Source organism: Narcine bancroftii, chromosome 6 (genome assembly GCF_036971445.1).
Source record: "Narcine bancroftii isolate sNarBan1 chromosome 6, sNarBan1.hap1, whole genome shotgun sequence".
NCBI lineage: Eukaryota > Metazoa > Chordata > Chondrichthyes > Torpediniformes > Narcinidae > Narcine > Narcine bancroftii.
The window spans coordinates 56,188,693-56,214,592 of NC_091474.1; positions in this window are offsets into that span (position 1 = coordinate 56,188,693).

Below are 25,900 nucleotides of genomic sequence, written 5' to 3' on the forward strand. Positions count from 1 at the left end.
AGAGCTGGGGTATCAGAGGCGGGGAATCAGAGTTTGGGAATCAGAGGCGGGGAATCAGATATGGGGAATCAGAGGCGGGGAATCAGAGGCGCGGAAAGAGAGGCGGGAAATCAGATATGGGGAATCAGAGGTGGGGAATCGGGGAGGGGTATCAGAGGCTGGGTATCAGACACGGGGATTCAGGGGCGGGGAATCAGAGATGGGGAATCAGAGGCGGGGAATCAGAGGCAGGGAATCAGACGCGGGGAATCAGAGGTGGGGAATCAGAGCTGGGTAATCAGAGGCGGGGAATCAGAGTTGGGGAATCAGAGGCGGAGAATCAGATATGGGGAAAGAGAGGCGGGGAATCAGAGGTGGGGAAACAGAGGCGGGGAATCTGATATGGGGAATCAGAGGTGGCGAATGAAAGGCGGTGAATCAGAGATGGGGAATCAGAGGCGGGGAATCAGAGGCAGGGAATCAAACACGGGGAATCAGAGGTGGGGTATCAGAGCTGGGGAATCAGAGGCGGGGAATCAGAGTTGGGGAATCAGAGGCGAGGAATCAGATATTGGGAAACAGAGGCGGGGAATCAGAGGCAGGGAAACAGAGGTGGGGAATCAGATATGGGGAATCAGAGGTGGGGAATCAGAGGTTGGGAAACAGACGCAGGGAATCAGAGGCGGGGAGTCAGAGGCAGGGAATCAGAGGCAGGGAATCAGATGTGCGGAATCAGAGATGGGGAATCAGAGGCAGCGAATCAGAGGCGGGGAACCAGAGGCGGGGTATCAGACACGGGGATTCAGGGGTGGGGTATCAGAGATGGGGAATCAGAGGCGGGGAATCAGAGGCAGGGAATCAGACGCGGGGAATCAGAGGTGGGGAATCAGAGCTGGGTAATCAGAGGCGGGGAATCAGAGTTGGGGAATCAGAGGCGGAGAATCAGATATGGGGAAAGAGAGGCGGGGAATCAGAGGTGGGGAAACAGAGGCGGGGAATCTGATATGGGGAATCAGAGGTGGCGAATGAAAGGCGGTGAATCAGAGATGGGGAATCAGAGGCGGGGAATCAGAGGCAGGGAATCAAACACGGGGAATCAGAGGTGGGGTATCAGAGCTGGGGAATCAGAGGCGGGGAATCAGAGTTGGGGAATCAGAGGCGAGGAATCAGATATTGGGAAACAGAGGCGGGGAATCAGAGGCAGGGAAACAGAGGTGGGGAATCAGATATGGGGAATCAGAGGTGGGGAATCAGAGGTTGGGAAACAGACGCAGGGAATCAGAGGTGGGGAGTCAGAGGCAGGGAATCAGAGGCAGGGAATCAGTTGTGCGGAATCAGAGATGGGGAATAAGAGGCAGCGAATCAGAGGCGGGGAACCAGAGGCGGGGATTCAGAGGTGGGGAATCAGATATGGGGAAACAGAGGCGGGGAATTAGAGGCGGGCAAACAGAGGCGGGGAATCAGATATGGGGAATCAGAGGTGGGGAATCAGAGGTTGTGAATCAGAGATGGGGAATCACAGGCGGGAAATCAGAGGCAGGGAATCAGAGCTGGGGAATCAGAGGCTGGGAATCAGAGCTGGGGAATCAGAGGCAGGGAATCAGAGTTGGGGATTCAGAGGCGGGGAATCAGAGCTGGGGAAACAGAGGCCGGGAATCAGAGGCAGGGAATCAGAGGCGGGGAATCAGAGGCAGGGAATCAGATATGGGGATTCAGAGGTGGGGAATCAGAGGTTGGGAATCAGAGGCAGGGAATCGGAGGCAGGGAATCAGAGGCAGGGAATCAGATGTGGGGAATCAGAGGCGGTGAATCAGAGTTGGGGAATCAGAGGCGGGGAATCAGAGCTGGGGTATCAGAGGCGGGGAATCTGATATGGGGAATCAGAGGTGGCGAATGAAAGGCGGTGAATCAGAGATGGGGAATCAGAGGCGGGGAATCAGAGGCAGGGAATCAAACACGGGGAATCAGAAGTGGGGAATCAGAGCTGGGGAATCAGAGGCGGGGAATCAGAGTTGGGGAATCAGAGGCAGGGAATCAGATGTGCGGAATCAGAGATGGGGAATCAGAGGCAGCGAATCAGAGGCGGGGAACCAGAGGCGGGGGATCAGATATGGGTAATCAGAGGCGGTGAATCAGAGGCAGGGAATCAGACGCGGGGAATCAGAGGCGGGGAATCAGAGCTGGGTAATCAGAGGCGGGGAATTAGAGGCGGGCAAACAGAGGCGGGGAATCAGATATGGGGAATCAGAGGTGGGGAATCAGAGGTTGTGAATCAGAGATGGGGAATCACAGGCGGGAAATCAGAGGCAGGGAATCAGAGCTGGGGAATCAGAGGCTGGGAATCAGAGCTGGGGAATCAGAGGCAGGGAATCAGAGTTGGGGATTCAGAGGCGGGGAATCAGAGCTGGGGAAACAGAGGCCGGGAATCAGAGGCAGGGAATCAGAGGCGGGGAATCAGAGGCAGGGAATCAGATATGGGGATTCAGAGGTGGGGAATCAGAGGTTGGGAATCAGAGGCAGGGAATCGGAGGCAGGGAATCAGAGGCAGGGAATCAGATGTGGGGAATCAGAGGCGGTGAATCAGAGTTGGGGAATCAGAGGCGGGGAATCAGAGCTGGGGTATCAGAGGCGGGGAATCTGATATGGGGAATCAGAGGTGGCGAATGAAAGGCGGTGAATCAGAGATGGGGAATCAGAGGCGGGGAATCAGAGGCAGGGAATCAAACACGGGGAATCAGAAGTGGGGAATCAGAGCTGGGGAATCAGAGGCGGGGAATCAGAGTTGGGGAATCAGAGGCGGGGAATCAGATATGGGGAAACAGAGGTGGGGAATCAGAGGCAGGGAAACAGAGGTGGGGAATCAGATATGGGGAATCAGAGGTGGGGAATCAGAGGCGGGGAATCAGAGTTGGGGAATCAGAGGCGAGGAATCAGATATTGGGAAACAGAGGCGGGGAATCAGAGGCAGGGAAACAGAGGTGGGGAATCAGATATGGGGAATCAGAGGTGGGGAATCAGAGGTTGGGAAACAGAGGCAGGGAATCAGAGGCGGGGAGTCAGATGCGGGGAATCAGAGGCAGGGAATCAGATGTGCGGAATCAGAGATGGGGAATCAGAGGCAGCGAATCAGAGGCGGGGAACCAGAGGCGGGGGATCAGATATGGGTAATCAGAGGCGGTGAATCAGAGGCAGGGAATCAGACGCGGGGAATCAGAGGCGGGGAATCAGAGCTGGGTAATCAGAGGCGGGGAATCAGAGTTGGGGAATCAGAGGCGGGGAATCAAATATGGGGAAACAGAGGCGGGGAATCAGAGGCGGGGAATCAGATATGGGGAAACAGAGGCGGGGAAACAGAGGCAGGGAATCAGAGAGGCGGGGAGTCAGAGGCTGGGAATCAGAGGCAGGGAATCAGATGTGCGGAATCAGAGATGAGGAATCAGAGGCAGCGAATCAGAGGCGGGGAACCAGAGGCGGGGAATCAGAGGCCGGGAATGAGAGGCCGGGAATCAGAGGCCGGGAATCAGAGGCCGGGAATCAGAGATGGGGAATCAGAGGCGGGGAATCAAACACGGGGAATCAGAGCTGGGGAATCAGAGGCGGGGAATCAGAGTTGGGGAATCAGAGGCGGGGAATCAAATATGGGGAAACAGAGGTGGGGAATCAGAGGCGGGGAATCAGAGGCGCAGAAACAGAGGCGGGGTATCAGATATGGGGAATCAGAGGTGGGGAATCAGGGGCGGGGTATCAGAGGCTGGGTATCAGACACGGGGATTCAGAGGCGGGGAATCAGAGATGGGGAATCAGAGGCGGGGAATCAGAGGCAGGGAATCAGACGCGGGGAATCAGAGGCGGGGAATCAGAGTCTGGGAATCAGAGGCGGGGAATCAGAGGCGGGGAAAGAGAGGCGGGGAATCAGATATGGGGACAGAGGTGGGGAATCAGAGGTTGGGAATCAGAGGCAGGGAATCAGAGGCGGGGAATCAGAGGCGGGGAATCAGAGGCAGGGTTTCGGATGTGCGGAATCAGAGTTGGGGAATCAGAGGCGGGGAATCAGAGCTGGGGTATCAGAGGCGGGGAATCAGAGTTTGGGAATCAGAGGCGGGGAATCAGATATGGGGAATCAGAGGCGGGGAATCAGAGGCGCGGAAAGAGAGGCGGGAAATCAGATATGGGGAATCAGAGGTGCGAATCGGGGAGGGGTATCAGAGGCTGGGTATCAGAAACGGGGATTCAGAGGCAGTGAATCAGATGTGCGGAATCAGAGATGGGGAATCAGAGGCAGCGAATCAGAGGCGGGGAACCAGAGGCGGGGAATCAGATATGGGTAATCAGAGGCGGGGAATCAGAGTTGGGGAATCAGAGGCGGGGAATCAGATATGGGGAAAGAGAGGCGGGGAATCAGAGGCGGGGAAACAGAGGCGGGGAATCTGATATGGGGAATCTGAGGTGGCGAATGAAAGGCGGTGAATCAGAGATGGGGAATCAGAGGCGGGGAATCAGATATTGGGAAACAGAGGCGGGGAATCAGAGGCAGGGAAACAGAGGTGGGGAATCAGATATGGGGAATCAGAGGTGGGGAATCAGAGGTTGGGAAACAGACGCAGGGAATCAGAGGCGGGGAGTCAGAGGCAGGGAATCAGAGGCAGGGAATCAGATGTGCGGAATCAGAGATGGGGAATCAGAGGCAGCGAATCAGAGGCGGGGAACCAGAGGCGGGGATTCAGAGGTGGGGAATCAGATATGGGGAAACAGAGGCGGGGAATTAGAGGCGGGCAAACAGAGGCGGGGAATCAGATATGGGGAATCAGAGGTGGGGAATCAGAGGTTGTGAATCAGAGATGGGGAATCACAGGCGGGAAATCAAAGGCAGGGAATCAGAGCTGGGGAATCAGAGGCGGGGAATCAGAGCTGGGGAATCAGAGGCGGGGAATCAGAGCTGGGGAATCAGAGGCAGGGAATCAGAGTTGGGGATTCAGAGGCGGGGAATCAGAGCTGGGGAATCAGTGGCGGGGAATCAGAGGCAGGGAATCAGAGGCGGGGAATCAGAGGCAGGGAATCAGATATGGGGATTCAGAGGTGGGGAATCAGAGGTTGAGAATCAGAGGCAGGGAATCGGAGGCAGGGAATCAGAGGCAGGGAATCAGATGTGGGGAATCTGAGGCTGGGAATCAGAGCTGGGGAATCAGAGGCGGGGAATCAGAGGCGGGGAATCAGATATGGGGAATCAGAGGCGGGGAATCAGGCGCGGAAAGGGAGGCAGGGAATCAGATATGGGGAATCAGAGGTGGGGAATCAGGGGCGGGGTATCAGAGGCTGGGTATCAGACACGGGGATTCAGAGGCGGGGAATCAGAGATGGGGAATCAGAGGCAGGGAATCAGAGGCAGGGAATCAGATATGGGGAAACAGAGGCGGGGAATCAGAGGCGGGGAAACAGAGGCGGGGAATCTGATATGGGGAATCAGAGGTGGCGAATTAAAGGAAGTGAATCAGAGATGGGGAATCAGAGGCGGGGAATCAGAGGCAGGGAATCAAACACGGTGAATCAGAGGCGGGGAATCAGAGCTGGAGAATCAGAGGTGGGGAAACAGAGAAGGGGAATCAGAGGCAGGGAATCAAACACGGGGAATCAGAGCTGGGGAATCAGAGGCGGGGAATCAGAGGTGGGGAAACAGAGCTGGTGAATCAGAGGCGGGGAATCAGAGGCGGGGAATCAGATATGGGGAATCAGAGGCGGGGAATCAGGCGTGGAAAGGGAGGCAGGGAATCAGATATGGGGAATCAGAGGTGGGGAATCAGGGGCGGGGTATCAGAGGCTGGGTATCAGACACGGGGATTCAGAGGCGGGGAATCAGAGATGGGGAATCAGAGGCAGGGAATCAGAGGCAGGGAATCAGATATGGGGAAACAGAGGCGGGGAATCAGAGGCGGGGAAACAGAGGCGGGGAATCTGATATGGGGAATCAGAGGTGGCGAATTAAAGGAAGTGAATCAGAGATGGGGAATCAGAGGCGGGGAATCAGAGGCAGGGAATCAAACACGGTGAATCAGAGGCGGGGAATCAGAGCTGGAGAATCAGAGGTGGGGAAACAGAGAAGGGGAATCAGAGGCAGGGAATCAAACACGGGGAATCAGAGCTGGGGAATCAGAGGCGGGGAATCAGAGTTGGCGAATCAGATATGGGGAATCAGAGGTGGGGAATCAGGGGCGGGGAATCAGTGGCAGGGAATCAGAGGTGGGAATCAGAGGCCGGGAATCAGAGGCAGGGAATCAGACACGTGGAATCAGAGGCGGGGAATCAGAGATGGGGAATCAGAGGCGGTGAATCAGAGGCAGGGAATCGGACACCGGGAATCAGAGGCGGGGAATCAGAGCTGGGGAATCAGAGGCGGGGAATCAGAGTTGGGGAATCAGAGGAGGGGAATCAGAGCTGGGGAATCAGATATGGGGAATCAGAGGTGGGGAATCAGAGGTTGGGAAACAGAGGCAGGGAATCAGAGGCGGGGAGTCAGAGGCGGGGAATCAGAGGCAGGGAATCAGATGTGCGGAATCAGAGATGGGGAATCAGAGGCAGCGAATCAGAGGCGGGGAACCAGAGGCGGGGATTCAGAGGCGTGGAATCAGATATGGGGAAACAGAGGCGGGGAATTAGAGGCGGGCAAACAGAGGCGGGGAATCAGATATGGGGAATCAGAGGTGGGGAATCAGAGGTTGTGAATCAGAGATGGGGAATCACAGGCGGGAAATCAGAGGCAGGGAATCAGAGCTGGGGAATCAGAGGCTGGGAATCAGAGCTGGGGAATCAGAGGCAGGGAATCAGAGTTGGGGATTCAGAGGCGGGGAATCAGAGCTGGGGAATCAGAGGCGGGGAATCAGAGGCAGGGAATCAGAGGCGGGGAATCAGAGGCAGGGAATCAGATATGGGGATTCAGAGGTGGGGAATCAGAGGTTTGGAATCAGAGGCAGGGAATCGGAGGCAGGGAATCAGAGGCAGGGAATCAGATGTGGGGAATCAGAGGCGGTGAATCAGAGCTGGGGAATCAGAGTCGGGGAATCAGGGTTTGGGAATCAGAGGCGGGGAATTAGATATGGGGAAACAGAGGAGGGGAATCAGAGGTGGGGAAACAGAGCTGGGGAATCAGAGGCGGGGAATCAGAGTTGGGGAATCAGAGGCGGGGAATCAGATATGGGGAAGCAGAGGCGGGGAATCAGAGGCGCGGAAAGAGAGGCGGGGAATCAGATATGTGGAATCAGAGGTGGGGAATCAGATATGGGGAAACAGAGGCGGGGAATCAGAGGCGGGGAAACAGAGGTGGGGAATCTGATATGGGGAATCAGAGGTGGCGAATGAAAGGCGGTGAATCAGAGATGGGGAATCAGAGGCGGGGAATCAGAGGCAGGGAATCAAACACGGGGAATCAGAAGTGGGGAATCAGAGCTGGGGAATCAGAGGCGGGGAATCAGAGTTGGGGAATCAGAGGCGGGGAATCAGATATGGGGAAACAGAGGTGGGGAATCAGAGGCAGGGAAACAGAGGTGGGGAATCAGATATGGGGAATCAGAGGTGGGGAATCAGAGGTTGGGAAACAGAGGCAGGGAATCAGAGGCGGGGAGTCAGAGGCGGGGAATCAGAGGCAGGGAATCAGATGTGCGGAATCAGAGATGGGGAATCAGAGGCGGGGAATCAGATATGGGGAATCAGAGCTGGGTAATCAGAGGCGGGGAATCAGAGTTGTGGAATCAGAGGCGGGTAATCAGATATGGGGAAAGAGAGGCGGGGAATCAGAGGCGGGGAAACAGAGGCGGGGAATCTGATATGGGGAATCAGAGGTGGCGAATGAAATGCGGTGAATCAGAGATGGGGAATCAGAGGCGGGGTATCAGAGGCAGGGAATGAAACACGGGGAATCAGAGTTGGGGTATCAGAGCTGGGGAATCAGAGGCGGGGAATCAGAGTTGTGGAATCAGAGGCGGGTAATCAGATATGGGGAAAGAGAGGCGGGGAATCAGAGGCGGGGAAACAGAGGCGGGGAATCTGATATGGGGAATCAGAGGTGGCGAATGAAAGGCGGTGAATCAGAGATGGGGAATCAGAGGCGGGGTATCAGAGGCAGGGAATCAAACACGGGGAATCAGAGGTGGGGTATCAGAGCTGGGGAATCAGAGGCGGGGAATCAGAGTTGGGGAATCAGAGGCGAGGAATCAGATATTGGGAAACAGAGGCGGGGAATCAGAGGCAGGGAAACAGAGGTGGGGAATCAGATATGGGGAATCAGAGGTGGGGAATCAGAGGTTGGGAAACAGAGGCAGGGAATCAGAGGCGGGGAGTCAGAGGCGGGGAATCAGAGGCAGGGAATCAGATGTGCGGAATCAGAGATGGGGAATCAGAGGCAGCGAATCAGAGGTGGGGAACCAGAGGCGGGGATTCAGAGGCGTGGAATCAGATATGGGGAAACAGAGGCGGGGAATTAGAGGCGGGCAAACAGAGGCGGGGAATCAGATATGGGGAATCAGAGGTGGGGAATCAGAGGTTGTGAATCAGAGATGGGGAATCACAGGCGGGAAATCAGAGGCAGGGAATCAGAGCTGGGGAATCAGAGGCTGGGAATCAGAGCTGGGGAATCAGAGGCAGGGAATCAGATTTGGGGATTCAGAGGCGGGGAATCAGAGCTGGGGAATCAGAGGCGGGGAATCAGAGGCAGGGAATCAGAGGCGGGGAATCAGAGGCAGGGAATCAGATATGGGGATTCAGAGGTGGGGAATCAGAGGTTTGGAATCAGAGGCAGGGAATCGGAGGCAGGGAATCAGAGGCAGGGAATCAGATGTGGGGAATCAGAGGCGGTGAATCAGAGCTGGGGAATCAGAGTCGGGGAATCAGGGTTTGGGAATCAGAGGCGGGGAATTAGATATGGGGAAACAGAGGAGGGGAATCAGAGGTGGGGAAACAGAGCTGGGGAATCAGAGGCGGGGAATCAGAGTTGGGGAATCAGAGGCGGGGAATCAGATATGGGGAAGCAGAGGCGGGGAATCAGAGGCGCGGAAAGAGAGGCGGGGAATCAGATATGTGGAATCAGAGGTGGGGAATCAGATATGGGGAAACAGAGGCGGGGAATCAGAGGCGGGGAAACAGAGGTGGGGAATCTGATATGGGGAATCAGAGGTGGCGAATGAAAGGCGGTGAATCAGAGATGGGGAATCAGAGGCGGGGAATCAGAGGCAGGGAATCAAACACGGGGAATCAGAAGTGGGGAATCAGAGCTGGGGAATCAGAGGCGGGGAATCAGAGTTGGGGAATCAGAGGCGGGGAATCAGATATGGGGAAACAGAGGTGGGGAATCAGAGGCAGGGAAACAGAGGTGGGGAATCAGATATGGGGAATCAGAGGTGGGGAATCAGAGGTTGGGAAACAGAGGCAGGGAATCAGAGGCGGGGAGTCAGAGGCGGGGAATCAGAGGCAGGGAATCAGATGTGCGGAATCAGAGATGGGGAATCAGAGGCGGGGAATCAGATATGGGGAATCAGAGCTGGGTAATCAGAGGCGGGGAATCAGAGTTGTGGAATCAGAGGCGGGTAATCAGATATGGGGAAAGAGAGGCGGGGAATCAGAGGCGGGGAAACAGAGGCGGGGAATCTGATATGGGGAATCAGAGGTGGCGAATGAAATGCGGTGAATCAGAGATGGGGAATCAGAGGCGGGGTATCAGAGGCAGGGAATCAAACACGGGGAATCAGAGTTGGGGTATCAGAGCTGGGGAATCAGAGGCGGGGAATCAGAGTTGTGGAATCAGAGGCGGGTAATCAGATATGGGGAAAGAGAGGCGGGGAATCAGAGGCGGGGAAACAGAGGCGGGGAATCTGATATGGGGAATCAGAAGTGGCGAATGAAAGGCGGTGAATCAGAGATGGGGAATCAGAGGCGGGGTATCAGAGGCAGGGAATCAAACACGGGGAATCAGAGGTGGGGTATCAGAGCTGGGGAATCAGAGGCGGGGAATCAGAGTTGGGGAATCAGAGGCGAGGAATCAGATATTGGGAAACAGAGGCGGGGAATCAGAGGCAGGGAAACAGAGGTGGGGAATCAGATATGGGGAATCAGAGGTGGGGAATCAGAGGTTGGGAAACAGAGGCAGGGAATCAGAGGCGGGGAGTCAGAGGCGGGGAATCAGAGGCAGGGAATCAGATGTGCGGAATCAGAGATGGGGAATCAGAGGCAGCGAATCAGAGGCGGCGAACCAGAGGCGGGGATTCAGAGGCGTGGAATCAGATATGGGGAAACAGAGGCGGGGAATTAGAGGCGGGCAAACAGAGGCGGGGAATCAGATATGGGGAATCAGAGGTGGGGAATCAGAGGTTGTGAATCAGAGATGGGGAATCACAGGCGGGAAATCAGAGGCAGGGAATCAGAGCTGGGGAATCAGAGGCTGGGAATCAGAGCTGGGGAATCAGAGGCAGGGAATCAGAGTTGGGGATTCAGAGGCGGGGAATCAGAGCTGGGGAATCAGAGGCGGGGAATCAGAGGCAGGGAATCAGAGGCGGGGAATCAGAGGCAGGGAATCAGATATGGGGATTCAGAGGTGGGGAATCAGAGGTTGGGAATCAGAGGCAGGGAATCGGAGGCAGGGAATCAGAGGCAGGGAATCAGATGTGGGGAATCAGAGGCGGTGAATCAGAGCTGGGGAATCAGAGTCGGGGAATCAGGGTTTGGGAATCAGAGGAGGGGAATTAGATATGGGGAAACAGAGGAGGGGAATCAGAGGTGGGGAAACAGAGCTGGGGAATCAGAGGCGGGGAATCAGAGTTGGGGAATCAGAGGCGGGGAATCAGATATGGGGAAGCAGAGGCGGGGAATCAGAGGCGCGGAAAGAGAGGCGGGGAATCAGATATGTGGAATCAGAGGTGGGGAATCAGATATGGGGAAACAGAGGCGGGGAATCAGAGGCGGGGAAACAGAGGTGGGGAATCTGATATGGGGAATCAGAGGTGGCGAATGAAAGGCGGTGAATCAGAGATGGGGAATCAGAGGCGGGGAATCAGAGGCAGGGAATCAAACACGGGGAATCAGAAGTGGGGAATCAGAGCTGGGGAATCGGAGGCGGGGAATCAGAGTTGGGGAATCAGAGGCGGGGAATCAGATATGGGGAAACAGAGGTGGGGAATCAGAGGCAGGGAAACAGAGGTGGGGAATCAAATATGGGGAATCAGAGGTGGGGAATCAGAGGTTGGGAAACAGAGGCAGGGAATCAGAGGCGGGGAGTCAGAGGCGGGGAATCAGAGGCAGGGAATCAGATGTGCGGAATCAGAGATGGGGAATCAGAGGCGGGGAATCAGATATGGGGAATCAGAGCTGGGTAATCAGAGGCGGGGAATCAGAGTTGTGGAATCAGAGGCGGGTAATCAGATATGGGGAAAGAGAGGCGGGGAATCAGAGGCGGGGAAACAGAGGCGGGGAATCTGATATGGGGAATCAGAGGTGGTGAATGAAATGCGGTGAATCAGAGATGGGGAATCAGAGGCGGGGTATCAGAGGCAGGGAATCAAACACGGGGAATCAGAGTTGGGGTATCAGAGCTGGGGAATCAGAGGCGGGGAATCAGAGTTGGGGAATCAGAGGCGAGGAATCAGATATTGGGAAACAGAGGCGGGGAATCAGAGGCAGGGAAACAGAGGTGGGGAATCAGATATGGGGAATCAGAGGTGGGGAATCAGAGGTTGGGAAACAGAGGCAGGGAATCAGAGGCGGGGAGTCAGAGGCGGGGAATCAGAGGCAGGGAATCAGATGTGCGGAATCAGAGATGGGGAATCAGAGGCAGCGAATCAGAGGCGGGGAACCAGAGGCGGGGATTCAGAGGCGGGGAATCAGATATGGGGAAACAGAGGCGGGGAATTAGAGGCGGGCAAACAGAGGCGGGGAATCAGATATGGGGAATCAGAGGTGGGGAATCAGAGGTTGTGAATCAGAGATGGGGAATCACAGGCGGGAAATCAGAGGCAGGGAATCAGAGCTGGGGAATCAGAGGCTGGGAATCAGAGCTGGGGAATCAGAGGCAGGGAATCAGAGTTGGGGATTCAGAGGCGGGGAATCAGAGCTGGGGAAACAGAGGCCGGGAATCAGAGGCAGGGAATCAGAGGCGGGGAATCAGAGGCAGGGAATCAGATATGGGGATTCAGAGGTGGGGAATCAGAGGTTGGGAATCAGAGGCAGGGAATCGGAGGCAGGGAATCAGAGGCAGGGAATCAGATGTGGGGAATCAGAGGCGGTGAATCAGAGTTGGGGAATCAGAGGCGGGGAATCAGAGCTGGGGTATCAGAGGCGGGGAATCTGATATGGGGAATCAGAGGTGGCGAATGAAAGGCGGTGAATCAGAGATGGGGAATCAGAGGCGGGGAATCAGAGGCAGGGAATCAAACACGGGGAATCAGAAGTGGGGAATCAGAGCTGGGGAATCAGAGGCGGGGAATCAGAGTTGGGGAATCAGAGGCGGGGAATCAGATATGGGGAAACAGAGGTGGGGAATCAGAGGCAGGGAAACAGAGGTGGGGAATCAGATATGGGGAATCAGAGGTGGGGAATCAGAGGCGGGGAATCAGAGTTGGGGAATCAGAGGCGAGGAATCAGATTTTGGGAAACAGGGGCGGGGAATCAGAGGCAGGGAAACAGAGGTGGGGAATCAGATATGGGGAATCAGAGGTGGGGAATCAGAGGTTGGGAAACAGAGGCAGGGAATCAGAGGCGGGGAGTCAGAGGCGGGGAATCAGAGGCAGGGAATCAGATGTGCGGAATCAGAGATGGGGAATCAGAGGCAGCGAATCAGAGGCGGGGAACCAGAGGCGGGGAATCAGATATGGGTAATCAGAGCGGTGAATCAGAGGCAGGGAATCAGACGCGGGGAATCAGAGGCGGGGAATCAGAGCTGGGTAATCAGAGGCGGGGAATCAGAGTTGGGGAATCAGAGGCGGGGAATCAAATATGGGGAAACAGAGGCGGGGAATGTGAGGCGGGGAATCAGATATGGGGAAACAGAGGCGGGGAAACAGAGGCAGGGAATCAGAGAGGCGGGGAGTCAGAGGCTGGGAATCAGAGGCAGGGAATCAGATGTGCGGAATCAGAGATGAGGAATCAGAGGCAGCGAATCAGAGGCGGGGAACCAGAGGCGGGGAATCAGAGGCCGGGAATGAGAGGCCGGGAATCAGAGGCCGGGAATCAGAGGCCGGGAATCAGAGATGGGGAATCAGAGGCGGGGAATCAAACACGGGGAATCAGAGCTGGGGAATCAGAGGCGGGGAATCAGAGTTGGGGAATCAGAGGCGGGGAATCAAATATGGGGAAACAGAGGTGGGGAATCAGAGGCGGGGAATCAGAGGCGCAGAAACAGAGGCGGGGTATCAGATATGGGGAATCAGAGGTGGGGAATCAGGGGCGGGGTATAAGAGGCTGGGTATCAGACACGGGGATTCAGAGGCGGGGAATCAGAGATGGGGAATCAGAGGTGGGGAATCAGAGTCCAGGAATCAGAGATGGGGAATCAGAGGCGGGGAATCAGAGGCGGAAAAACATAGGTGGGGAATCAGATACGGGGAATCAGAGGTGGGGAATCAGAGGCGGTGAATCAGAGTTGGGGAATCAGAGGCGGGGAATCAGAGCTGGGGTATCAGAGGCGGGGAATCAGAGTTTGGGAATCAGAGGCGGGGAATCAGATATGGGGAATCAGAGGCGGGGAATCAGAGGCGCGGAAAGAGAGGCGGGATATCAGATATGGGGAATCAGAGGTGCGAATCGGGGAGGGGTATCAGAGGCTGGGTATCAGAAACGGGGATTCAGAGGCAGGGAATCAGATGTGCGGAATCAGAGATGGGGAATCAGAGGCAGCGAATCAGAGGCGGGGAACCAGAGGCGGGGAATCAGATATGGGTAATCAGAGGCGGGGAATCAGAGTTGGGGAATCAGAGGCGGGGAATCAGATATGGGGAAAGAGAGGCGGGGAATCAGAGGCGGGGAAACAGAGGCGGGGAATCTGATATGGGGAATCTGAGGTGGCGAATGAAAGGCGGTGAATCAGAGATGGGGAATCAGAGGCGGGGAATCAGAGGCAGGGAATCAAACACGGGGAATCAGAGGTGGGGTATCAGAGCTGGGGAATCAGAGGTGGGGAATCAGAGTTGGGGAATCAGAGGCGGGGAATCAGATATTGGGAAACAGAGGCGGGGAATCAGAGGCAGGGAAACAGAGGTGGGGAATCATATATGGGGAATCAGAGGTGGGGAATCAGAGGTTGGGAATGAGAGGCCGGGAATCAGAGGCCGGGGAATCAGAGGCGGGGAATCAGAGATGGGGAATCAGAGGCCGGGGAATCAGAGGCGGGGAATCAGAGATGGGGAATCAGAGGCGGGGAATCAGAGTTGGCGAATCAGATATGGGGAATCAGAGTTGGGGAATCAGGGGCGAGGAATCAGTGGCAGGGAATCAGAGGTGGGAATCAGAGGCGGGGAATCAGAGGCAGGGAATCAGACACGGGGAATCAGAGGCGGGGAATCAGAGATGGGGAATCAGAGGCGGTGAATCAGAGGCAGGGAATCGGACAGCGGGAATCAGAGGCGGGGAATCAGAGCTGGGGAATCAGAGGCGGGGAATCAGAGTTGGGGAATCAGAGGCGGGGAATCAGATGTGGTGAATCAGAGGTGGGGAATCAGAGGTTGTGAATCAGAGATGGGGAATCACAGGCGGGAAATCAGAGGCAGGGAATCAGAGTTGGGGATTCAGAGGCGGGGAATCTGAGCTGGGGAATCAGAAGCGGGGAATCAGAGGCGGGGAATCAGAGGCAGGGAATCAGAGGCGGGGAATCAGAGGCAGGGAATCAGATGTGGGGAATCAGAGGCAGGGAATCAGAGCTGGGGTATCAGAGGCGGGGAATCAGAGTTTGGGAATCAGAGGCGGGGAATCAGATATGGGGAATCAGAGGCGGGGAATCAGAGGCGCGGAAAGAGAGGCGGGAAATCAGATATGGGGAATCAGAGGTGGGGAATCGGGGAGGGGTATCAGAGGCTGGGTATCAGACACGGGGATTCAGGGGCGGGGAATCAGAGATGGGGAATCAGAGGCGGGGAATCAGAGGCAGGGAATCAGACGCGGGGAATCAGAGGTGGGGAATCAGAGCTGGGTAATCAGAGGCGGGGAATCAGAGTTGGGGAATCAGAGGCGGAGAATCAGATATGGGGAAAGAGAGGCGGGGAATCAGAGGTGGGGAAACAGAGGCGGGGAATCTGATATGGGGAATCAGATGTGGCGAATGAAAGGCGGTGAATCAGAGATGGGGAATCAGAGGCGGGGAATCAGAGGCAGGGAATCAAACACGGGGAATCAGAGGTGGGGTATCAGAGCTGGGGAATCAGAGGCGGGGAATCAGAGTTGGGGAATCAGAGGCGAGGAATCAGATATTGGGAAACAGAGGCGGGGAATCAGAGGCAGGGAAACAGAGGTGGGGAATCAGATATGGGGAATCAGAGGTGGGGAATCAGAGGTTGGGAAACAGACGCAGGGAATCAGAGGCGGGGAGTCAGAGGCAGGGAATCAGAGGCAGGGAATCAGATGTGCGGAATCAGAGATGGGGAATCAGAGGCAGCGAATCAGAGGCGGGGAACCAGAGGCGGGGTATCAGACACGGGGATTCAGGGGTGGGGTATCAGAGATGGGGAATCAGAGGCGGGGAATCAGAGGCAGGGAATCAGACGCGGGGAATCAGAGGTGGGGAATCAGAGCTGGGTAATCAGAGGCGGGGAATCAGAGTTGGGGAATCAGAGGCGGAGAATCAGATATGGGGAAAGAGAGGCGGGGAATCAGAGGTGGGGAAACAGAGGCGGGGAATCTGATATGGGGAATCAGAGGTGGCGAATGAAAGGCGGTGAATCAGAGATGGGGAATCAGAGGCGGGGAATCAGAGGCAGGGAATCAAACACGGGGAATCAGAGGTGGGGTATCAGAGCTGGGGAATCAGAGGCGGGGAATCAGAGTTGGGGAATCAGAGGCGAGGAATCAGATATTGGGAAACAGAGGCGGGGAATCAGAGGCAGGGAAACAGAGGTGGGGAATCAGATATGGGGAATCAGAGGCCGGGAATCAGAGGCCGGGAATCAGAGATGGGGAATCAGAGGCGGGGAATCAAACACGGGGAATCAGAGCTGGGGAATCAGAGGCGGGGAATCAGAGTTGGGGAATCAGAGGCGGGGAATCAAATATGGGGAAACAGAGGTGGGGAATCAGAGGCGGGGAATCAGAGGCGCAGAAACAGAGGCGGGGTATCAGATATGGGGAATCAGAGGTGGGGAATCAGGGGCGGGGTATAAGAGGCTGGGTATCAGACACGGGGATTCAGAGGCGGGGAATCAGAGATGGGGAATCAGAGGCGGGGAATCAGAGGCAGGGAATCAGACGCGGGGAATCAGAGGCGGGGAATCAGAGCCTGGGAATCAGAGGCGGGGAATCAGAGGCGGGGAAAGAGAGGCGGGGAATCAGATATGGGGACAGAGGTGGGGAATCAGAGGTTGGGAATCAGAGGCAGGGAATCAGAGGCGGGGAATCAGAGGCGGGGAATCAGAGGCAGGGTTTCGGATGTGCGGAATCAGAGATGGGGAATCAGAGGTGGGGAATCAGAGTCCAGGAATCAGAGATGGGGAATCAGAGGCGGGGAATCAGAGGCGGAAAAACATAGGTGGGGAATCAGATACGGGGAATCAGAGGTGGGGAATCAGAGGCGGTGAATCAGAGTTGGGGAATCAGAGGCGGGGAATCAGAGCTGGGGTATCAGAGGCGGGGAATCAGAGTTTGGGAATCAGAGGCTGGGAATCAGATATGGGGAATCAGAGGCGGGGAATCAGAGGCGCGGAAAGAGAGGCGGGATATCAGATATGGGGAATCAGAGGTGCGAATCGGGGAGGGGTATCAGAGGCTGGGTATCAGAAACGGGGATTCAGAGGCAGGGAATCAGATGTGCGGAATCAGAGATGGGGAATCAGAGGCAGCGAATCAGAGGCGGGGAACCAGAGGCGGGGAATCAGATATGGGTAATCAGAGGCGGGGAATCAGAGTTGGGGAATCAGAGGCGGGGAATCAGATATGGGGAAAGAGAGGCGGGGAATCAGAGGCGGGGAAACAGAGGCGGGGAATCTGATATGGGGAATCTGAGGTGGCGAATGAAAGGCGGTGAATCAGAGATGGGGAATCAGAGGCGGGGAATCAGAGGCAGGGAATCAAACACGGGGAATCAGAGGTGGGGTATCAGAGCTGGGGAATCAGAGGCGGGGAATCAGAGTTGGGGAATCAGAGGCGGGGAATCAGATATTGGGAAACAGAGGCGGGGAATCAGAGGCAGGGAAACAGAGGTGGGGAATCATATATGGGGAATCAGAGGTGGGGAATCAGAGGTTGGGAATGAGAGGCCGGGAATCAGAGGCCGGGGAATCAGAGGCGGGGAATCAGAGATGGGGAATCAGAGGCCGGGGAATCAGAGGCGGGGAATCAGAGATGGGGAATCAGAGGCGGGGAATCAGAGTTGGCGAATCAGATATGGGGAATCAGAGTTGGGGAATCAGGGGCGAGGAATCAGTGGCAGGGAATCAGAGGTGGGAATCAGAGGCGGGGAATCAGAGGCAGGGAATCAGACACGGGGAATCAGAGGCGGGGAATCAGAGATGGGGAATCAGAGGCGGTGAATCACAGGCAGGGAATCGGACAGCGGGAATCAGAGGCGGGGAATCAGAGCTGGGGAATCAGAGGCGGGGAATCAGAGTTGGGGAATCAGAGGCGGGGAATCAGATGTGGTGAATCAGAGGTGGGGAATCAGAGGTTGTGAATCAGAGATGGGGAATCACAGGCGGGAAATCAGAGGCAGGGAATCAGAGTTGGGGATTCAGAGGCGGGGAATCTGAGCTGGGGAATCAGAAGCGGGGAATCAGAGGCGGGGAATCAGAGGCAGGGAATCAGAGGCGGGGAATCAGAGGCAGGGAATCAGATGTGGGGAATCAGAGGCAGGGAATCAGAGCTGGGGTATCAGAGGCGGGGAATCAGAGTTTGGGAATCAGAGGCGGGGAATCAGATATGGGGAATCAGAGGCGGGGAATCAGAGGCGCGGAAAGAGAGGCGGGAAATCAGATATGGGGAATCAGAGGTGGGGAATCGGGGAGGGGTATCAGAGGCTGGGTATCAGACACGGGGATTCAGGGGCGGGGAATCAGAGATGGGGAATCAGAGGCGGGGAATCAGAGGCAGGGAATCAGACGCGGGGAATCAGAGGTGGGGAATCAGAGCTGGGTAATCAGAGGCGGGGAATCAGAGTTGGGGAATCAGAGGCGGAGAATCAGATATGGGGAAAGAGAGGCGGGGAATCAGAGGTGGGGAAACAGAGGCGGGGAATCTGATATGGGGAATCAGATGTGGCGAATGAAAGGCGGTGAATCAGAGATGGGGAATCAGAGGCGGGGAATCAGAGGCAGGGAATCAAACACGGGGAATCAGAGGTGGGGTATCAGAGCTGGGGAATCAGAGGCGGGGAATCAGAGTTGGGGAATCAGAGGCGAGGAATCAGATATTGGGAAACAGAGGCGGGGAATCAGAGGCAGGGAAACAGAGGTGGGGAATCAGATATGGGGAATCAGAGGTGGGGAATCAGAGGTTGGGAAACAGACGCAGGGAATCAGAGGCGGGGAGTCAGAGGCAGGGAATCAGAGGCAGGGAATCAGATGTGCGGAATCAGAGATGGGGAATCAGAGGCAGCGAATCAGAGGCGGGGAACCAGAGGCGGGGTATCAGACACGGGGATTCAGGGGTGGGGTATCAGAGATGGGGAATCAGAGGCGGGGAATCAGAGGCAGGGAATCAGACGCGGGGAATCAGAGGTGGGGAATCAGAGCTGGGTAATCAGAGGCGGGGAATCAGAGTTGGGGAATCAGAGGCGGAGAATCAGATATGGGGAAAGAGAGGCGGGGAATCAGAGGTGGGGAAACAGAGGCGGGGAATCTGATATGGGGAATCAGAGGTGGCGAATGAAAGGCGGTGAATCAGAGATGGGGAATCAGAGGCGGGGAATCAGAGGCAGGGAATCAAACACGGGGAATCAGAGGTGGGGTATCAGAGCTGGGGAATCAGAGGCGGGGAATCAGAGTTGGGGAATCAGAGGCGAGGAATCAGATATTGGGAAACAGAGGCGGGGAATCAGAGGCAGGGAAACAGAGGTGGGGAATCAGATATGGGGAATCAGAGGTGGGGAATCAGAGGTTGGGAAACAGACGCAGGGAATCAGAGGTGGGGAGTCAGAGGCAGGGAATCAGAGGCAGGGAATCAGATGTGCGGAATCAGAGATGGGGAATCAGAGGCAGCGAATCAGAGGCGGGGAACCAGAGGCGGGGATTCAGAGGTGGGGAATCAGATATGGGGAAACAGAGGCGGGGAATTAGAGGCGGGCAAACAGAGGCGGGGAATCAGATATGGGGAATCAGAGGTGGGGAATCAGAGGTTGTGAATCAGAGATGGGGAATCACAGGCGGGAAATCAAAGGCAGGGAATCAGAGCTGGGGAATCAGAGGCGGGGAATCAGAGCTGGGGAATCAGAGGCGGGGAATCAGAGCTGGGGAATCAGAGGCAGGGAATCAGAGTTGGGGATTCAGAGGCGGGGAATCAGAGCTGGGGAATCAGTGGCGGGGAATCAGAGGCAGGGAATATGAGGCGGGGAATCAGAGGCAGGGAATCAGATGTGGGGAATCAGAGGCAGGGAATCAGAGCTGGGGTATCAGAGGCGGGGAATCAGAGTTTGGGAATCAGAGGTGGGGAATCAGATATGGGGAATCAGAGGCGCGGAAAGAGAGGCGGGAAATCTAATATGGGGAATCAGAGTTGGGGAATCGGGGAGGGGTATCAGAGGCTGGGTATCAGACACGGGGATTCAGGGGCGGGGAATCAGAGATGGGGAATCAGAGGCGGGGAATCAGAGGCAGGGAATCAGACGCGGGGAATCAGAGGTGGGGAATCAGAGCTGGGTAATCAGAGGCGGGGAATCAGAGTCTGGGAATCAGAGGCGGAGAATCAGATATGGGAAAAGAGAGGCGGGGAATCAGAGGTGGGGAAACAGAGGCGGGGAATCTGATATGGGGAATCAGAGGTGGCGAATGAAAGGCGGTGAATCAGAGATGGGGAATCAGAGGCGGGGAATCAGAGGCAGGGAATCAAACACGGGGAATCAGAGGTGGGGTATCAGAGCTGGGGAATCAGAGGCGGGGAATCAGAGTTGGGGAATCAGAGGCGGGGAATCAGATATTGGGAAACAGAGGCGGGGAATCAGAGGCAGGGAAACAGAGGTGGGGAATCATATATGGGGAATCAGAGGTGGGGAATCAGAGGTTGGGAATGAGAGGCCGGGAATCAGAGGCCGGGGAATCAGAGGCGGGGAATCAGAGATGGGGAATCAGAGGCGGGGAATCAAACACGGGGAATCAGAGCTGGGGAATCAGAGGCGGGGAATCAGAGTTGGCGAATCAGATATGGGGAATCAGAGTTGGGGAATCAGGGGCGAGGAATCAGTGGCAGGGAATCAGAGGTGGGAATCAGAGGCGGGGAATCAGAGGCAGGGAATCAGACACGGGGAATCAGAGGCGGGGAATCAGAGATGGGGAATCAGAGGCGGTGAATCAGAGGCAGGGAATCGGACAGCGGGAATCAGAGGCGGGGAATCAGAGCTGGGGAATCAGAGGCGGGGAATCAGAGTTGGGGAATCAGAGGCGGGGAATCAGATGTGGTGAATCAGAGGTGGGGAATCAGAGGTTGTGAATCAGAGATGGGGAATCACAGGCGGGAAATCAGAGGCAGGGAATCAGAGCTGGGGAATCAGAGGAGGGGAATCAGAGCTGGGGAATCAGAGGCAGGGAATCAGAGTTGGGGATTCAGAGGCGGGGAATCTGAGCTGGGGAATCAGAAGCGGGGAATCAGAGGCGGGGAATCAGAGGCAGGGAATCAGAGGCGGGGAATCAGAGGCAGGGAATCAGATGTGGGGAATCAGAGGCAGGGAATCAGAGCTGGGGTATCAGAGGCGGGGAATCAGAGTTTGGGAATCAGAGGCGGGGAATCAGATATGGGGAATCAGAGGCGGGGAATCAGAGGCGCGGAAAGAGAGGCGGGAAATCAGATATGGGGAATCAGAGGTGGGGAATCAGGGGCGGGGTATAAGAGGCTGGGTATCAGACACGGGGATTCAGAGGCGGGGAATCAGAGATGGGGAATCAGAGGCGGGGAATCAGAGGCAGGGAATCAGACGCGGGGAATCAGAGGCGGGGAATCAGAGCCTGGGAATCAGAGGCGGGGAATCAGAGGCGGGGAAAGAGAGGCGGGGAATCAGATATGGGGACAGAGGTGGGGAATCAGAGGTTGGGAATCAGAGGCAGGGAATCAGAGGCGGGGAATCAGAGGCGGGGAATCAGAGGCAGGGTTTCGGATGTGCGGAATCAGAGATGGGGAATCAGAGGTGGGGAATCAGAGTCCAGGAATCAGAGATGGGGAATCAGAGGCGGGGAATCAGAGGCGGAAAAACATAGGTGGGGAATCAGATACGGGGAATCAGAGGTGGGGAATCAGAGGCGGTGAATCAGAGTTGGGGAATCAGAGGCGGGGAATCAGAGCTGGGGTATCAGAGGCGGGGAATCAGAGTTTGGGAATCAGAGGCTGGGAATCAGATATGGGGAATCAGAGGCGGGGAATCAGAGGCGCGGAAAGAGAGGCGGGATATCAGATATGGGGAATCAGAGGTGCGAATCGGGGAGGGGTATCAGAGGCTGGGTATCAGAAACGGGGATTCAGAGGCAGGGAATCAGATGTGCGGAATCAGAGATGGGGAATCAGAGGCAGCGAATCAGAGGCGGGGAACCAGAGGCGGGGAATCAGATATGGGTAATCAGAGGCGGGGAATCAGAGTTGGGGAATCAGAGGCGGGGAATCAGATATGGGGAAAGAGAGGCGGGGAATCAGAGGCGGGGAAACAGAGGCGGGGAATCTGATATGGGGAATCTGAGGTGGCGAATGAAAGGCGGTGAATCAGAGATGGGGAATCAGAGGCGGGGAATCAGAGGCAGGGAATCAAACACGGGGAATCAGAGGTGGGGTATCAGAGCTGGGGAATCAGAGGCGGGGAATCAGAGTTGGGGAATCAGAGGCGGGGAATCAGATATTGGGAAACAGAGGCGGGGAATCAGAGGCAGGGAAACAGAGGTGGGGAATCATATATGGGGAATCAGAGGTGGGGAATCAGAGGTTGGGAATGAGAGGCCGGGAATCAGAGGCCGGGGAATCAGAGGCGGGGAATCAGAGATGGGGAATCAGAGGCCGGGGAATCAGAGGCGGGGAATCAGAGATGGGGAATCAGAGGCGGGGAATCAGAGTTGGCGAATCAGATATGGGGAATCAGAGTTGGGGAATCAGGGGCGAGGAATCAGTGGCAGGGAATCAGAGGTGGGAATCAGAGGCGGGGAATCAGAGGCAGGGAATCAGACACGGGGAATCAGAGGCGGGGAATCAGAGATGGGGAATCAGAGGCGGTGAATCACAGGCAGGGAATCGGACAGCGGGAATCAGAGGCGGGGAATCAGAGCTGGGGAATCAGAGGCGGGGAATCAGAGTTGGGGAATCAGAGGCGGGGAATCAGATGTGGTGAATCAGAGGTGGGGAATCAGAGGTTGTGAATCAGAGATGGGGAATCACAGGCGGGAAATCAGAGGCAGGGAATCAGAGTTGGGGATTCAGAGGCGGGGAATCTGAGCTGGGGAATCAGAAGCGGGGAATCAGAGGCGGGGAATCAGAGGCAGGGAATCAGAGGCGGGGAATCAGAGGCAGGGAATCAGATGTGGGGAATCAGAGGCAGGGAATCAGAGCTGGGGTATCAGAGGCGGGGAATCAGAGTTTGGGAATCAGAGGCGGGGAATCAGATATGGGGAATCAGAGGCGGGGAATCAGAGGCGCGGAAAGAGAGGCGGGAAATCAGATATGGGGAATCAGAGGTGGGGAATCGGGGAGGGGTATCAGAGGCTGGGTATCAGACACGGGGATTCAGGGGCGGGGAATCAGAGATGGGGAATCAGAGGCGGGGAATCAGAGGCAGGGAATCAGACGCGGGGAATCAGAGGTGGGGAATCAGAGCTGGGTAATCAGAGGCGGGGAATCAGAGTTGGGGAATCAGAGGCGGAGAATCAGATATGGGGAAAGAGAGGCGGGGAATCAGAGGTGGGGAAACAGAGGCGGGGAATCTGATATGGGGAATCAGATGTGGCGAATGAAAGGCGGTGAATCAGAGATGGGGAATCAGAGGCGGGGAATCAGAGGCAGGGAATCAAACACGGGGAATCAGAGGTGGGGTATCAGAGCTGGGGAATCAGAGGCGGGGAATCAGAGTTGGGGAATCAGAGGCGAGGAATCAGATATTGGGAAACAGAGGCGGGGAATCAGAGGCAGGGAAACAGAGGTGGGGAATCAGATATGGGGAATCAGAGGTGGGGAATCAGAGGTTGGGAAACAGACGCAGGGAATCAGAGGCGGGGAGTCAGAGGCAGGGAATCAGAGGCAGGGAATCAGATGTGCGGAATCAGAGATGGGGAATCAGAGGCAGCGAATCAGAGGCGGGGAACCAGAGGCGGGGTATCAGACACGGGGATTCAGGGGTGGGGTATCAGAGATGGGGAATCAGAGGCGGGGAATCAGAGGCAGGGAATCAGACGCGGGGAATCAGAGGTGGGGAATCAGAGCTGGGTAATCAGAGGCGGGGAATCAGAGTTGGGGAATCAGAGGCGGAGAATCAGATATGGGGAAAGAGAGGCGGGGAATCAGAGGTGGGGAAACAGAGGCGGGGAATCTGATATGGGGAATCAGAGGTGGCGAATGAAAGGCGGTGAATCAGAGATGGGGAATCAGAGGCGGGGAATCAGAGGCAGGGAATCAAACACGGGGAATCAGAGGTGGGGTATCAGAGCTGGGGAATCAGAGGCGGGGAATCAGAGTTGGGGAATCAGAGGCGAGGAATCAGATATTGGGAAACAGAGGCGGGGAATCAGAGGCAGGGAAACAGAGGTGGGGAATCAGATATGGGGAATCAGAGGTGGGGAATCAGAGGTTGGGAAACAGACGCAGGGAATCAGAGGTGGGGAGTCAGAGGCAGGGAATCAGAGGCAGGGAATCAGATGTGCGGAATCAGAGATGGGGAATCAGAGGCAGCGAATCAGAGGCGGGGAACCAGAGGCGGGGATTCAGAGGTGGGGAATCAGATATGGGGAAACAGAGGCGGGGAATTAGAGGCGGGCAAACAGAGGCGGGGAATCAGATATGGGGAATCAGAGGTGGGGAATCAGAGGTTGTGAATCAGAGATGGGGAATCACAGGCGGGAAATCAAAGGCAGGGAATCAGAGCTGGGGAATCAGAGGCGGGGAATCAGAGCTGGGGAATCAGAGGCGGGGAATCAGAGCTGGGGAATCAGAGGCAGGGAATCAGAGTTGGGGATTCAGAGGCGGGGAATCAGAGCTGGGGAATCAGTGGCGGGGAATCAGAGGCAGGGAATATGAGGCGGGGAATCAGAGGCAGGGAATCAGATGTGGGGAATCAGAGGCAGGGAATCAGAGCTGGGGTATCAGAGGCGGGGAATCAGAGTTTGGGAATCAGAGGTGGGGAATCAGATATGGGGAATCAGAGGCGCGGAAAGAGAGGCGGGAAATCTAATATGGGGAATCAGAGTTGGGGAATCGGGGAGGGGTATCAGAGGCTGGGTATCAGACACGGGGATTCAGGGGCGGGGAATCAGAGATGGGGAATCAGAGGCGGGGAATCAGAGGCAGGGAATCAGACGCGGGGAATCAGAGGTGGGGAATCAGAGCTGGGTAATCAGAGGCGGGGAATCAGAGTCTGGGAATCAGAGGCGGAGAATCAGATATGGGAAAAGAGAGGCGGGGAATCAGAGGTGGGGAAACAGAGGCGGGGAATCTGATATGGGGAATCAGAGGTGGCGAATGAAAGGCGGTGAATCAGAGATGGGGAATCAGAGGCGGGGAATCAGAGGCAGGGAATCAAACACGGGGAATCAGAGGTGGGGTATCAGAGCTGGGGAATCAGAGGCGGGGAATCAGAGTTGGGGAATCAGAGGCGGGGAATCAGATATTGGGAAACAGAGGCGGGGAATCAGAGGCAGGGAAACAGAGGTGGGGAATCATATATGGGGAATCAGAGGTGGGGAATCAGAGGTTGGGAATGAGAGGCCGGGAATCAGAGGCCGGGGAATCAGAGGCGGGGAATCAGAGATGGGGAATCAGAGGCGGGGAATCAAACACGGGGAATCAGAGCTGGGGAATCAGAGGCGGGGAATCAGAGTTGGCGAATCAGATATGGGGAATCAGAGTTGGGGAATCAGGGGCGAGGAATCAGTGGCAGGGAATCAGAGGTGGGAATCAGAGGCGGGGAATCAGAGGCAGGGAATCAGACACGGGGAATCAGAGGCGGGGAATCAGAGATGGGGAATCAGAGGCGGTGAATCAGAGGCAGGGAATCGGACAGCGGGAATCAGAGGCGGGGAATCAGAGCTGGGGAATCAGAGGCGGGGAATCAGAGTTGGGGAATCAGAGGCGGGGAATCAGATGTGGTGAATCAGAGGTGGGGAATCAGAGGTTGTGAATCAGAGATGGGGAATCACAGGCGGGAAATCAGAGGCAGGGAATCAGAGCTGGGGAATCAGAGGAGGGGAATCAGAGCTGGGGAATCAGAGGCAGGGAATCAGAGTTGGGGATTCAGAGGCGGGGAATCTGAGCTGGGGAATCAGAAGCGGGGAATCAGAGGCGGGGAATCAGAGGCAGGGAATCAGAGGCGGGGAATCAGAGGCAGGGAATCAGATGTGGGGAATCAGAGGCAGGGAATCAGAGC